This window comes from Suncus etruscus, chromosome 4 (assembly GCF_024139225.1).
Source record: "Suncus etruscus isolate mSunEtr1 chromosome 4, mSunEtr1.pri.cur, whole genome shotgun sequence".
NCBI lineage: Eukaryota > Metazoa > Chordata > Mammalia > Eulipotyphla > Soricidae > Suncus > Suncus etruscus.
The window spans coordinates 101,619,745-101,636,418 of NC_064851.1; the positions used below are offsets into that span (position 1 = coordinate 101,619,745).

Consider the following 16,674-nt stretch of genomic DNA (forward strand, 5'->3'; position numbering starts at 1 on the left):
TTTTTTTTAATTTTTTTTTTATTTAAACACCTTGATTACATACATGATTGTGTTTGGGTTTCAGTCATAAAAGGAACACCACCCATCACCAGTGCAACATTCCCATCACCCAAGTCCCAAATCACCCTCCTCCCCACCCAACCCCCGCCTGTACCCTAAACAGGCTCTACATTTCCCTCATACATTCTCAATATTAGGACAGTTCAAAATGTAGTTATTTCTCTAACTAAACTCATCACTCTTTGTGGTGAGCTTCCTGAGGTGAGCTGGAACTTCCAGCTCTTTTCTCTTTTGTGTCTGAAAATTATTATTACAAGGGTGTCTTTCATTTTTCTTAAAACCCATAGATGAGTGAGACCATTCTGCGTTTTTCTCTCTCTCTCTGACTTATTTCACTCAGCATAATAGATTCCATGTACATCCATGTATAGGAAAATTTCATGACTTCATCTCTCCTGACAGCTTTTTTAACGTGGTAAACTTTGCATGAAATTCTCTTTCCCTTCCTCTCTTTTTTGTGATGTTATTATGCTCTTTAAAAGAGTGTGAGGGGAGTAAGAGGGATTCACAGCAATATCAGGGTAGCTTCCCTTGGTGCTCCATGGATTATTCAATATGGATGCCAGGAATGGAACTTGGGGATTTGCACATGCGGGGCATATGTTCTACTCCTTGAGCCACATCCCTGGTCCAGATAAAAGATTTTTTTTTTCGAGTTATCCCAGAAAACACCTCTTCCTAAACCTGTTACCAACAGTTAACGCTTTGAAACCACAGCTCTAGACCACCCTACTTGCCATCTGTCTACGAACAAAAACACAGGTACATCTACTTCCAGGACTAAAGGTCTGATGTGCTCTAACTATGAATTAGAATGGCAACCCACAGGTCTACTTCATTTACTGAGTGACCCGAGCAGAGGAATTTATGAACAATCATCACTTCTGTCTGCTGAACTGGAGATAACTGTCAGGCTGTTTTACTTCATCAACAGGACTTGGAGTGAGGACAAGGGGGGACTAAACTGTACTTCTTGGCTTTGTTTGCACCTAAACTTCAGCATGGCTCTGGGTGACTCCATTCTCCTTTGACTCTGCTCTTTCTTCAGCAATCTCGCTCACCTAAAACCCCTTTCTAGAGCCACCAGAGACTGATGTTTAGGTTCCCAAGAGGGTGTACCCCATGCGCTCTCCTAACCGCGCTCAGCCTTTGGCTAGGATCGCGCAGGGCCAGCACAGCCCACCAGGGGGACCCCCACCCGCCCAGGAAGAGTCTGATAAGAAAGCATCGGGAGGGGCGTGGAGCACAGGGTCCTAAGGCGTCTGCTCCAATAAAACCTCCGAGAGATAGGGGCTCCCTTCACTGCTCCAGGGGGTGACTGGAGGTGTCTAGACCCGCGAATCGGGAACTCCGGGTTCCTTTGGCCACCAGAGGCGCGCGGAACAGGAGGGTGTGCCCTTGCTACCTCCTGACCTTCGGCCGGGAAGAGCTCCGAGAACGGGGATTTCTTTGCTAGTAGGTAGGTTTTGTCTGCGGGTGTTCTGGCTCCAGAAAGTGTAACTTTGAGACTAGGCTACAGATCTGGAAAATTGGGGTATATGAAGAAGGGGTGAGTGGGTCTTGGGGGCACCCTCCATGTGGAGGGCGGGCCTCAGTCGGGGGTTGGGGCACAGTAGGTTCAGGGAAGTTCCACGGGTCGCGGTGGGCAGCAGGACTGGCGCAGTGCCTGGGCTACTCTGGAGAGCCCTCCCTGCACCCCTGCACCCTTACACCCCTGCACCCCACCGGCGCTCTGGCGGGTTCTGGAGCAGGAATGAGTCTGGACCGAGCAGAAACTTTTTTCTTCTGCCAACACTAGGGCACCTTTTGTCTTTCTTGAAGGCGGCGTCGACGTCGGAGCTGTGCGCCTGGCTCTCTGGCTAGGAGCGCCCGGGGAACTCGTAGGGGCTGGAGCGCTCGGTTCAACGCATGGTGTCAGGTCGCCCCCCGCGAGACCCCCAGAGGATCAGGGCTGTGCTTGCGCCCCAGGATCGCAGGATTAGAGACGCCCCCGCAACCTTCACCGACCCCCACTCGTCGCCGCCCTCTCGCCTGATTCATTCATCTGCGGTGGCCGCGCCGCGCGTCCAAGCCCGAGTCCGGTGGGATGGGGAGGGAGACCGTGGCTGCTCGCGGCAGCCAGGATTCTCGCTGACAGCGCCCAACCCCAGGGTTCCCTGGGCTGCTTTCCCGAACCAGCGGACGCCCCTCTAGCTTCGGGAGTGAGAGCGGAGAGAGACCGAGGCCCCTTGCTCAGGACAGGTGAGTGGAGAAGGAGTGAATCCTGCCAGGGCTGGAGAGACTGGCGCACAGCCGAAACTAGGTGCTTGTTCTCTCCTTTCCCTCCGGTCCAGTCGTCAGAGTTAGGATAACGCTGTGTCCTGAAGTTTGGGGAAATGCAACCAAGTCCGCCATTCTTTTCCGACTCCCTCGTCTTCGGAGCGCGAGAGAAAGAAATCCTATGGAGCAAGTGTCGGGAGAAACGAGAGCCTTGGAGCGCCTGGCGTGTTTTTTCCAAGCTACACCCTCCTTTGTCTCAGTTCCAGAGACTCAGCAGTCTCCGGAAAGATGCCCATGGCGTTCATATATAGCATCATGCATGGGCAGGAACAAAGTGTGGTTAAAGCAGTGTAGATGGTAGTATCTATCTAAGCAAAATGGAGAGGGAGAAGCAATTATTTGCCAAATTCAGCCCAATTCATTTCCCCTGGGCTGTCAGTCTGCTTTTAAGAAAAAGGGTTGAGCGTTTACCAGATTGGTTCCATTAATCATGATTGTCTATGCTAACATGTATTACTGTATGTGTGTGCACACCTTCTCTGTATGTTGACAGGCTCTGATGTAGATGAGAAGTGTGGATGTGTGTCTGTATGTATAATAAAAACAGTTCATTGTTAAGTACCAGACATTAGTAATGTCATAAAATCAAATGTGTATATATATATATGTATTTATATATATATGTATTTATATATATACTTTACTAATTAGATTTTGGCTAAGTGCAATTCTTAGTCTGTTGTAATTTCAGAACTTAATATATCCAACTAAAGTTTTTATTTTTTTTTTCTTCAGAGACTTTCTGAAGTACTTGTGGACAAGTGCATAGAAAGATTCACTGAAGATTCTTGTATTTTGGGAAGAATATTGAATTCTTTGTTTTGCTTAGTTTGGGGACCAGACTTGGCATGGCTGAGGGGTTATGACTGGTTCCGAGTTCAGAGATCACTCTTGGAAGATTTGGGGGAACATAAAGGTTCTGAAATTTGAATGCCTTTGATAGGACCTAACTTCTGAATACTATAGTTTCACCCCATTTGAACTCTTTAGGGTTTTGAGTCAAACCCAAGTTTTGAAAGATACTTTCTATAGTGCTATATGCATACTTTTCCTGTGAAAACTTTACTTTAATGGTCTGCCATGTCATTCCTTATAGAAAAACTTGCTAAAATATGATCTTCTGTATATTTGGCTGCTGCTACCCGAATTGTGTGAAATGTCGGCTATATTCTAAAACTTATAAGCTTCGTCTCTTCCTCTACTGTTTATCCACATAGAAGCATCTGGTTGTAGTTTGATTCTTTACAAACAGCTTCAGTGAATAATATAATACAAGTTCCTTTAAGCAAAAAACACTGTTTTCTTTAAATGATTTAGCAATTTATTAATTATTTATTACTCTTAAATATATATAGCAGGGAGTAAGAATGATATTCATGAATGAATTCCTATCAGTTTAGTTACTAGATGATTTAACAGTACTTGGTAACTGTTATATACTAAGTTGCCCATCCTAATCTTAGGAAGCTATTCAAGAGAGTATTGTTTGAGAAGTCTTTATAAGAATTTGTCTGGCAGCTGACATAGGTAGAACTTGTTGCTTTTGAGTTGGGTTCACCTAAGTGTCTGTAGTATCAGGATTGTTCTTTATAGAACAGGATGGCAGCACTTATTATTTTAGCTTGAAAGAGCTTTAAAATGATGTTTTTTAATGGTCCAAGACTTAGATTGCTACAGTTTGACTTGTGTAGTTCCAAAATTTTAATAACATTTCATGGGGCTGAACCCGATAAATACTGAAGGGCAGGGAAAATGGATCTATACTGGATTTTAAATTCTCTTATTTTCACAGAGATTAAAATTAAATTTATATTTAGTTTTAGTAAAACAGATATGAACAGAGATAAAAGCAGATGCCACCTTTTATATTTCTTAGACAAAATTAGCAGAAGTTAAAAATAAGTCCCTATGGAGATGCACATTACTTACAAATAGAATTCAGAATTTAAAAGATGAGATAGCTGAAAAATAAGTTCTATTTAGTGTTTATTTCCCTAAATAGGAGACTAAATGGGGTGTATTCAAGAAACAAGAAACATTTGAAGAAAAGAATTTATGTAGAGAAAAAAATGTCTGTAATGTGACAGGCCATTAATTTTATAAACAAATTTGTGATTTGCAGTTTTATTAGATACATTTATTTTGGGACTTAAGTTCTGCTTGATGGTACCAAGTAGACAGAAAACACAGATGAACATCAGTGGTATCATGTATGTACGTGCAATACAAGGGAACTTATCCCATGATCACTAACAGGCTAGAAAGGATAGTACTGGTGAATACACCATACATTACTAACCAGTTGGAGGTGGTCCTTGAGTACTAGTATTCATGGCTCTAGTACACATGAATGATCATTGTGATAGGTTTACATAGACCTTAAATATTGAAAACCATAGTTGTTTTTATCCTGTCTGAAGCCATTTATTATATCCCTTGGCTTTTATTATCATCTATGACTGATCTTTTCACCATTTTTTATAGTGGAGAATTGTTTTCCATGTGCTCCTCCCTAATTTGATCTTTTGCTTTATGCATGATCCCCGAGCACCCTCCCCCCAACCTGAAGTAAAAAGGATGGTGTGGTGAGATCTGGTACAAAAGGAGAGAGAAAGAGAGAGATACAGAGACAGAGACAGAGACAGAGAGAGGCAGACAGATACCTGGGACATCTGACCTGGGACTGATAATCTCAATTTATAAAATTTGATAGTTAAAAATAACAGTTTTAGCTGCTTATTATTTTGAGGCATTTTCACAGTGATGGCAAATAGTTTTAATAACCACCCTAAGAGGCATTTAGAATAAAAAGGTGATACAAAATTAATCCTGCAAAACACATTTGCACCACTATGCTCCATTGTATTTTGCCTCTGAAGAGAGAGAAGCTAGAACTGACTTTAGAAGCTATTTGCATGGGAGAGGGATAAGATTAACATTGGATTTTAGTAGGGGTTCAAATTTTTGAGTGAAAATTTAGCTCATGTTCAGGAATATGAGTCTACAATTACAAGTTTGAGATATCAAAAATTCAAATATATTGAATTTTGTTTGTGGTGTTTCTTCTTATTGCTTTTATAACATCTTCTATGTTTTTCCTCTACCTTGGCTTCCTCCTTTTCTGCAGTAGGAATTCTGGGGATTTATTATTACAAAATTATTGATAATGTTCATCCAAAAGTTTTTAGTTAACTGAAGAAAGGAAATTTTTATTAAAACGTTAGTGATTCTTAGTGTGTTACAGGAACAAAATGCTATTTGAAAGCTTTATTATGTGAGATAAAGATGAGAATGTGAATAGTGTGTGAAGATGTAGATTTTTCTTCTTGTAGCCATGTCCTGTCATTCTACTCTAAACTAAGCATGAACGGCACTGAGAGCAAACAGTCTCCCCACCCCCTTCATGTCCCCACTCTTTGTTCTTGGGAAATGGAGTTGCTCACGGGACTTTTGATCATGTGTGTGAAGTACCTTCATCCCAGCAACACCAGTGCCCAAGACTCTGATCTGATCTTCATACCTCCTAACCAGTTTTGATATTCAGTTTTGTCATCCCAGAGTGGTCACTATTGCTTGATATGACCTATTCTCTTGTTTTATTTCTTTGTATACCACAGATGAGTGAAATTATTTGGTATTTGTCTTCACTCTGGTCTGTTTTCTCTTAAGATGCCCTCAAGTGTCTTTCTTGCAAGAGTGAACTGCATTATTTCATCTTTTTCTATAGTTTCATAGTAATCCATTGTGTACATACACTGCTATCTCTTTTTTTAAATTCAGCTGTCATTGGAAGTTTGTGTTGTTTCATATCTTGACTATTATACTAAGCACTGTAATGAATGCTGGTTATTTGCTTCTTTTCTTTTGTGTTTTGGAAGATAAATGCCCAGAAGTGAAATCACTGGATCAGATTGAAGTTTTACTTTCACTTTTCTGAGGATTCTTCAACTAATTTTTATAGATGCTGAACCAAATGACATACCCATCAACAATGGATGAGGGCCCCTCCTTTTTTTCCTTTACCACATCCAATCAGAGTTTATGGATTCCAGTCATTTGGATAAATGAAGCTCTCACTGGTGTGGGATAATATTTATAAATTTGCATTTCAATAATACTAAATAAAGGACAATTTTTGATCTTCCTATTGGTAATCTATGTATCTCTATGGGTGTCTGCTAACTTCATCTTCATAATATTTGATAAGCTATTATTTTGTTGTTGAACTTGATGGATGATAAACTTGATGGTTGTTTCTTATATCTTGGACAATAATCTTTTATTTGATTTATTTGAATGAAAATAGTTTCTCCCATCCAGCAGGGTGTCTTTATTTCAGCCAAAGCTTTCTTTGCCATGTAAACGTTTATTTATTCATTTTTTTAATCAAACCCAGTGGTGCTCAGGGGTTATTCTTGGCTCTGCACTCAGAAATCTCTTGTTGGCAGGCTTGGGGGACCATAAAAGATGCCGAGAATTGAACTCAGTTCACTGTGTACAAAGCAAATGCTCTACCTGCTGTGCTATTTCTATGGTCCCAGCCATAAACACATTTATTGAGGAAATTTGCCTTCTTTTTTCTGTACAGTAATATGAAATTTGTACTTGGTGTCTCTACCCATGTAAAATTAGGAACTCCCAATCAAGGCAAAGGCCTGTTAGGAAATATTGCCCTCCATGTTTGTATAGTTGATACTAGTGTAGATATTAGATCACATTGAAAAAGAAACCCAGTATGTATTCATCTCTATGTACTTTTAGAAAATACCCCTGTCTTATTTCTAGCCTGGGACTTTCCAGTGGTGAAATTAGAGATCCCAATATTGAGAATTATTAATCTAGTTAAAATTTGCAAATGAGGGGCCAGAGCAGTGGCAGAAGCCATTAGGCATCTAGCGTGTGCTAGCCTAAAATGGACCGCGGTTTGATCACCAGGTGTCCCATATGGTCCTCCAAACCAGGAGCAATTTCTGAGCACATAGCCAGGAGTAACCCCTGAGCATCACCAGGTGTGGCCCAAAAACCAAAAATAAAAAAATTTGCAAGTGAAAGAGAAGTGATACGAATGTGAGGTGATTAACATAGATCTATTGTTTATGAACATTCTTTGACTCAAAGAAGATGGGGAGAGAGAAGGCAGCAGCCACATTTTAGAATTATCACTGAGTAGGCTTAAGTTATATGTCTCAAATGAGAATATTAGCAGGTATGAGTCACATTATCAAAGTCTCAGTGAGATTGAGTGTCATGATGGAAGGTCATCTGTACTAACAGAAATGTTTATATTTAAATTTATTTTCATTATAGAATGGGCCAGTAAGTGAAGTAGTGTTGCATTAAATAATTAACGATTGTGATGGATGGCGATGGATGGAGAGATTCTTCTCTGCCATCCCAGGCCACGTGGCTCCGCCACCCCCATTCAGCTGGCGGGTCCCAGGTTTAGGTGAACGGCGGAATCAGACTCATTCAGAGACAGGCGTCAGGAAGCATCATCTTTATTCACGCCCTATCCACCACATGTGTGTGGCCTATATCATAACCTTTTAAGCAATTACTATTCTTAGCTAGCCCTGCTTCTTAACTCCTTTCAGCCATTTTCCCTTTCACCTCCACGCTGGCCAAAGACCAAAAGGGCAGAGACCCAAAAAGGGCCGAATCCCCTGGGTCAAAGTCTTTATCTACCTTTTCCAAGACCCCTCCCAGGAATGGACGGGGTCTTGCAGGTAAGGTCAAGTTACCTAGGGAGAAAGGGTGGAGGATGAGGCTTCAAAGTAGTTGTATATTGTGTATAGATTCATGGCAACTAGTTTGTGAAAAAAGAAAGTCTGTAGCTGCAAGTCCAAGAGTTTTAACCTATGTGTTAAAACTAGCCCCACCTAGTATAAGCTTTAGATTTCTTATGTTATTATTATTATATTAGTTATATTAGTTAACTAGTTCAAGACTGAGATCATCAAGATTAGAATTAGTATCCAAATTCTGGAAATTCATTTAAAAATATATGCGCTTTAGTAAACAGTGCAACAGCCCTTCAGACCAAAGTCAGAATGTGATATATTGAGAAAAATTAAAGGATGGTGCAAAGTGTGTGTGTTTTTTGAAAGCAACCAGATTCCAAAAGTTAAGGTCCTACAAAGTGTATAGACTACAAGTTATCAGATGAAGGAGCAGAGCATTTATATCCATCTATAGATTTATATCCATCTGTAGGCAAATCTGATGTGAATACCAAGGTCAGGCCCCAACAGAAATATTGTACACACCAATTCTGTGGTCTAGGGTCTGGTGTATAACAAAGATAGTGAGTGAAAACTGTATCAGGAAGTTGAGCAGATGTGCAGGGCAATAGAACAACCAGGACTTGATTATTGATCTGAGAACAGGAATTTTACCATCTGCCCTGGCTTAAATATTTTTCCTGGTTTGAGAAAGAATATGAAATAGGCAGTTTTCCAGAGAGGGAAATAATTTTATTCGTTGTCAAGTAGTCTGGAAGTGGGGTGGAAGCTAATATTTATAGAGCACTTGCCATGTGCCTTCGCTACATAATCTTATCAAATCTTCATTGTAGGCCCAGGAAAGTAAATATTTTATGATTTTTTTTAAGTCAGGAAATGGAGGCTGGGGCCAGAGAGATAGCATAGCAATAGGGTGTTTATCTTGTATGAGGCCAACCAAGGATGGACCTGAGTTCAATCCCCAGCATCCTATAGGTCCCCCCCAAACCTGCCAGGAGCGATTTCTGAGAGCAGAGCCAGGAATAACTGCTGTGCACTGCAGAGTGTGACCCCAAAACAAAACAAGACAAAAAGAAATGGAGGCTTACAGAGGTTAAATTATTTGCCTGAGTTGCTGTAGGCTAATTAGAAGAATATGGAGCTGTTATGGAAACCCAAATCTGCCTTAATTTAAACCTCAGCCTGAATCATCCAGAAACCTCTTGGTCCTGGCAGGGCAAACTCAATTTGAAGTCTAGGGAATAGAAACAGAAAATATGATACATTGCTGTGAAAGGAGGCCACAGTTAGCATTTAGATTTCTGACTGTGGACAAACAGCCTGTCATCTGGGGAGAGTTGTTCAACAGGATTATATTCAGTCTTGGTAGAAAGCTCAGTAATCTAGTAGGGTTTTTCCCCCTTAGTGCAGGATCTCCGTCATTATGCAGGATAGATACGTCAGCAGTCAGATGTCTGGAAGGCTTAATTTTAGTTACTGATTTCAGTAGAGGAGAAGGGACTTCTGCCAGCTGCTATGGCCTGAATTTACCTTGATTCATACAGGTAGTTTGCCTGAAATATAGAAATTAAAGATAAAAAGAGGGAGAAAGTAGAAGAGCAGTCAAGAGAGGTGGAAGGACAGACAGAATGTGGCAGAAAGGAGGAGAGGACTAACAGACTGAATCTGGAAGGCACTTAGAACAAACTTCAGGCTGTAAAAGTCTGTACTTGGAGATGCTCTGAGTGAAGCTATTTACTAATTGAATGAATGACATCACGTTATGCAACAAATACAAGGTCAACTTTGTATTTGCTTGGGTGTTTTGGACTTAAATGTTTGCTATGTGAAGTTCTCGATTTATAAGAGTAAAAAGACTGACAGGGGATATAAATGAAAATGAAATAAGGAAATGAAATTTTAAAACATATTTATAAGAACTCATACCAAGTTGAAAAGGTCAAGCCACATGCAAAAATTTTCTGAAGTGATACAATAGACTAACACAATTTTAAAGCTAGAATAAAGATTGTAGATGACCATATTCCATACATATTTGATAATAATTAAATTTAAATGTTGCAGAGACTAAAAGAATGGAATAATATGAAACCTAAAAAAAATGATCAGAGAGAAGCTTGGAGGATACAGTGATTTCTGTGGGATTTGTATAGGTGAAATTTGTACAGAGACATTAAAGGTTGGGTTAAAAACTTCGTAATGTCCCAGTGCCAAGGATCACCAGGACATGACATATATGTAATTAGACAGAATTTGTTACCAAATACAAGTAAAGGGAATATATATACCATAGGAAGATTTATATGGTATATTGTTGTCAGAGGGTGTTAGAGATAATAATTTCATAATTTTCAATTGTGTTACGTGACTTCAGAGAAGCTTTAAGGTAGGGCTTTATTCTTTATGGAAGTGGGAATAATCCTGGTTTTTGTATTGTATCAAAAATGATGCTACCATGCTTTTATATGTAACCAAAAAGGAGGATTGAAGGGATAGAAAGTACAGCAAGTAGGAGCTTGCCTTGCAGATACTGAACTTGTGTTCTGTTGGGACCTCAATTCTGAACAATGAGGGACGCCAATTTATAAAAGCCACATGGCAGGCTTCTTCTTAGGTTCCGAGCAGGAAGAAACATTTCTCCTTTGGCTGTGGGGATTTCACGGAGTGGCATCAAATAGTAGATTTACTTTCCTTAGGTTTGTTCTCTTTTACACATTTGCATTTGCATTCCCTGCTATGCTACCCCCTTCTCTCTCTCCTAGTCATGCTTCCCCCAGGCTCCACCCCTCTCTCCTGCTCCCACCCTTGCCTAAGCACCTCAAGGGCCTGTCTTGAGGGTCCATATAGGCAGCCTGTCCTGGTGTGGTGTGGACTCTCCAGTGATGGGGGTTCAGGAGGAGAGGGAGCAGTTGGAGAAGGAGGTAGGATCGGAAGGGACGAGAGTATGGAGGCGGCAGGAATTCCGTTTCCTTCGAAGGTGGAAGAACAGGAGTGGGTCCCTGTTGGGTGGAGCCCTCTGCAATCCCTGCGCCTGTAGGAAGAGAGACCTTAGTCTTCCTCCAGTATTGGGAGAGAGATGGTTTGGTAGCGAGGGGAAGATGAGACTTGAACCATCTTGGTGGTTCCTCCACCAAGTATCTCCAGGCCACGATGTATGGTGTCTGGTCCAGACAGTTATTGAACACTGCTTCCTGTGTGGGATAAATCTGGGCTTTAGAGAACGTTACCTCAGGGGGCCATCCAGTTTGGAGCATCGGCCACTCCAGCTGGCAGAGGTTTCGCAGCTTTCTGCGATAGACAGAATCCCCAGACATAGCGGCTTTAGTCTTAAAATCCCTGAAATGGTGCCCCAGAGGGGTGTCATTCTCCTTAGAACTTTTCTGGCCCATGTTCTCAGCAAACAGGACAATGGCACACTGAAGAAGACAATTTGACAAAAGGAAGGGAAAGAACCAGAAAAGCAGCTGAAGTCGGTTGAAAAAGACAAAGCACCTCTGGACAATTAAGTCCTTCTCGGCCTAGTATAGTGTCTGGTGTTTCCGAACCTTCTGGCTGCTATGAATGAAGGCAGAAAGATAAATTTGCAATGAGCACAAAACAAAACACTACCACTAACCACAGCTACACACAAAAGCAAAACAAACAAAAACAACAAAAAAACAGACAAAAATAGCCTCAGGACCGGACACAAAGACAGAGTGACTGGAACCTCTGTGGGATTTGAGCCCGCGAGATTCCAGTGGAATCCTGCGGGACACGGGAATCCCGGTGGGACTCGAACCCACGGGTTTTCTGTGGAACCTCTGTGGGACTCAAACCCACAGGATTCCCTAGTGGAATTATCAACCCTGGCGGTGATGCAAATGTGACTAGAACCTACGTGAGTGCCCCCGCCCCCGTGTGACCCCTGGGAGACTAGAGCATCGCTAGTCCCCTGCCCTCCAGTTTCTCCTTAGGGCTTCCCCGGAGCTCCACTTCTAGGCCTTTACATACCTCGAGGGTGTCCCGGTGGATTCCTGGGGCCTAGGAAGCCTTGGCAGCTAGGTCACTGTCATTCGAATCCCGGCAGACCCCCCAAATGTTAGGGTCCAGAGATCGAAGGACAAGGCCACACAAATTGGAGTAAAGTTAAAACTTTTTAAAATATTTTTTATTTTTTTGCCAAGGATGCTTTATCTATTTGTGGATGTTTATTTCTCCAAAAGAATTTCAGGAGGGGGCTCAAGAGATAGCATGGAGGCAAGGCGTTTGCCTTACATACAGAAGGGTGGTGGTTCAAATTCCAGCATCCCATATGGTTCCCGTGCCAGCCATGGGCGATTTCTGAGCATAAAGTCAGGAGTAACCTCTGAGCGCTGCCAGGTGTGTGACCCTAAACCAAAAAACCAAGAACAAAGAAAAAAAGAAAATAGAATCTCATGGTTTAACTCAAAATATTTAGAAGTGAAGATTTTGTTGACAGAATTAACATGATGGGAGATGTAGGGGATGGGAGTATCCTTGGTAGATAAAAGCAGGAACTCTGTATGAAAAGTATAATTAACAGTATTATAAATCATGAAACCTCAAGAAAAGTGGTTTAAAATTGTTATGTAATGAAAAGTTAAGACGTGAGACAATGATTATATTACATTGAAATAAAGTTGTGGTAGAGATATATAAATATGTAAAGAAAGGTAAATAGGGGGATTGAGTTATCAGAGCTAGGTGGGGCTTTGTAAGTTTATGTTCAATCTCCAGAACTCCAGATAGTTCCCTGAGTCCTTCAGGAATGATTTCTGAGCACAGAGGCAGGAGTATGTCCTAAGCACCACAGAGTGTGGTCCAAAAACCCAAACCCATGTAAGTAAATAGTTAAAAAATAAGAAACAAATTGCCTGGGATAAAAGTAATGTTGCTAAACAGCAGTCTCTTGCATGTAGATAGAATGAGAGGTGCTAATAGTTGGCAGCTGCAAAAGAATGTTTTCTTTTAGGAGAATTAGCATTTAGAGGCTGACAGATAACCCCAAAGAAATTCGACACTTTTTCTAACTTGATTTTAACATAGAAAAATAAACCATTTTGGCTTACATGGCAAACTGTATAAATAATCACTTCTAATTAATCAGCTCAGGAACATATAGGAATATTTCAAATGTGATTTACTTAGAATTTATAAACATATATTTAAAATTTTTATCAAAGAAATACATATTCCCAATAAAGTAAAGTAAGTAAAAAAAAGAAAATCAAAAAGTAGGAAGAAATTTTTTAAATAATCTTATGACCATAAAAACCTCTAAGATTTTGACTTTTTCTCCTTATTTTTAATTATTTTATGTAGTTAATAGTATATTACAATTTGCTTATTAACATAAGTATTTTGCAAAGTCTAGAAAAATTTTATCACAGTTATATAATTGTCTATGGATACACACTAGATTGGTAAATATTCCTGTAAAAATTAAACCTTTAGGCTTTTTTCAAATTTTGCAATTTTGAGTTATATTACAAATGAAATTATGATGAAATCTTTATTCAAACTTCAAATTGTGAATATTTAAAAAATATTGCTACTTAATAAAAACTAATTTTCATTAAGAAGAACTGAAGTTCTTCAGTTGAGCTGAAGTTCAACTGGTAGTTGACAGTGTGTAAGAAATAACCCTTTACCATACCTGCACAGATTTTGCATTAGTTTTGTACAAGAGAAGCTGCCATTTAAAAATAAGCCAGTTTTGATGACATTAATTCTATTCCTTTGTAACCACCAAATTCTCTTTTATAATGTAGATTATTAGGATTTCATGATGGATCACTCATTTATAAATTTTTATACATGTTTCTGAGAATGTATCTTGGAGATCCTAACAGCTCAAAAGTGCTTAATTGATAATCTTTTAAAAATTAGATTGACTATGAGTTGATTTGCATCATGAAATGAATTCAGGTGTACATTATATTTGCTGTATTTTTGTACATACTACATTATATGATAATCACCAAACTCTAGTTTCCATTCTTCGCTATAAAATATGATCCTTTTATCTTTCATTCAGCACCCCAAACACATACCACTTTCTCACCCATCTATTCTCTGTGTCTTAGAGTTTATGTTTCATTTTATTTGTTCATTTGCATTGTTTTATCTCTTCCTATGAAAAAAATAATAGTATTTTTCTTTTTAAGTTTTATTTTACTTAGCAGAATCCCCACACATTCAATACATTTTTTTCACTATTCACAAGAGGCCCGGCTATTTTATTTTATTTCAGTAGTATTCCTATGAGAGCACCCTCAGACTTTCAACTGAGAAACTGTGCATGATGGTGATAGACAAAATCTTACTTTCTGAAGTAAACTCTTTCCTAATCCTGACTTTGCAGTGAGCTGGTCAGGTTCTCCCAATACTTGAGTTTGTTACCATTGGGCCAAGGGAGAGCAGCTTGTTTCCATTGTTTTTTGTGCCTGTTTTGCCAGCATTGACCCAATACCAAGTAGTAAAGATAGACGGAATGTGAGAAACACTTGAGATTGGCCTCTAGAGCAGGACTTCTTAAAATTTTCCTATTAGGGTCCACTTTGGCCTGATAAAATTTTACATGACATCAAGTATATAAAATAAACACAAAAATCAAACAGCTACTTCTAATAAAATGTAAGTTTACTTTTTGAAATAAAATGTCAAGATTTACACATTAACTTAAACCACAGTTTAAGATGCTGGGCAAGACTAAAAAAACTCTTCTCTGTTAGTCACTGATCCACCATTAACAAACAACTAAATTCTGAATTTTAAACCATTTGATCTTATCCCTTTTCAAGGAAAAGCCAATGTTATCATGGTATGTAACTTGTTATTATTTGCTTATTGGCCACATCCAATTGATTATTCCAAACATATTCCTGGCTCTTCACTCAGGGATCACTCCTAGTAGACTCAGGGCACCATATGGGATACCAGGGATCTAACCAGGATTAGCTGTGTGCAAGGCAAGCACTCTAACCATTGTATTACCACCGTGCCCTAGTGTAGTATGTAGTTTTCAAAATGATAAACTTGAACTTATTCTGCAAGGTCAGGAACTTTGATCTTGAGTAAGCTTCTGGAAGGATTTTTGTTGTCCAAAATCATTGCTTAAGTTTACAGGAGAATAATTCAATTGTAGTAATCAATTTGAGGTAGTTTCAACATGCCATTTTCAGGTTTTCCATAGCTTTAATTTTCCTACCAAATAATTTAAAGCTAAAACAAGGATTTTTTTTCCTAAAATTTAAAAGAGGAGATTTTTTTATGATTTATTATTTTATTATTTTGTGGATCTCATTCAATAACTTGAAACAAAGTTTCAAAGTTTCAAAGTTCATTCATTTGTTCACAAAATTTTTATTTAGTTTGATTTATTTGATAGTTTCTGCTATACTTATACTATATCAAGTGAATTGCATCTTATGTAAAGATATTAAAAGTTATGTAGGAAAGCATACCTATACCTTTATTATTTGCTTTCGAATAACATGTAAAATTTCATAGATGGCATAAGATAGTAAATTCAGTCACTTAGGAAATTCATTAATGAATAACTGATATAACACAAGAGATAAAAAACAAAGGTGGTGGTATAATGGACATTCTAGTGGGAGAAAGATAAGGGAATTTTCAATGGTGAAATGTAAGGAAGAAAGTTCAAGAATATGATGCACATGAATGGCTAAAGAAACTGGTACATTTACACAGCTTTGAAAAAGAAAGTAATGAAATTTGCTTATATATGAAATTATGCTGAGTAAAATGAGCAAAGAAGGGGGAAGGATGGATATAGAGTATTTGGACTCATTTGTGGGATATAAAAATGATATGGTATTAATATCCAAAGAAAATAGAGAGTAGGGTCAGGAGAACCCAGTCCATGGTAGGAAGCTTGCCACAAATTGTGGGGTGTGTAGTTAGGGCAGAGAAGGGGCTTATGACAGTGATGGCTGGAAATGATCACTCTGGACAAAGACTGTATGCTGAAAGGAGATAAAGTTATATACATGATCCCCTTTCAGTAACAATATTGCAAACACACATAAATATAAACACAAACACATGTTTAAAAGGAAAAAGAGAGAAAATATGCATTAGTAAAGGTCATTGCATATTGTATGATTGAAAAGCATAAACAACTTTGTGACTGTATAGCTCATTGTGATCCAATTAAAAATATATTCATTAAAAATAAAACAAAAAAGAATCTGATGCCAGCAAGTGCCAGGTATGTTGTGGTTCAGATGACTTGGGAAAGTGGTCTGTGAGGCATTTGAACTGAGAACTAAAACTAAGTACTTGCTACTGGTAGTGTGATTTTTAGGCATATATACTCACTGAGCATTGGGAAACTATTAGAAAGTTTTTATTTTGAAAAATGATATTTGAAGTCATTTGTTTAAAAAATAAGGATAGTGGTTAAAGATGCAGGGTATTATCTATCATAATGGTTTGGAACAGAAACAGACATTACATCACAAACTCCTTTGTCATTATACTCAGGCAGTTCAAGATATATAATTATGTAGATGAAAACATTTCC

The 16,674-nt window shown here is 39.1% G+C and overlaps 1 protein-coding gene across 3 annotated transcripts in view; it reads left to right on the forward strand.

Moving 5' to 3' along the window:
• Nucleotides 1-1,302: 1,302 nt before the first annotated feature.
• The window catches only part of TMEM200A (transmembrane protein 200A), a 112,535-nt gene continuing 97,163 nt past the window's right edge, over nucleotides 1,303-16,674 (forward strand). For 2 of the 3 annotated variants that reach the window (XM_049771113.1, XM_049771114.1), the window contains exon 1: nucleotides 1,303-1,519. The gene's annotated coding sequence lies outside the window, so the exon portion shown is untranslated. Of the gene's footprint in view, nucleotides 1,520-2,117; nucleotides 2,302-16,674 lie in introns of those variants that run through there. The other variant, XM_049771115.1, reaches the window with a different exon arrangement.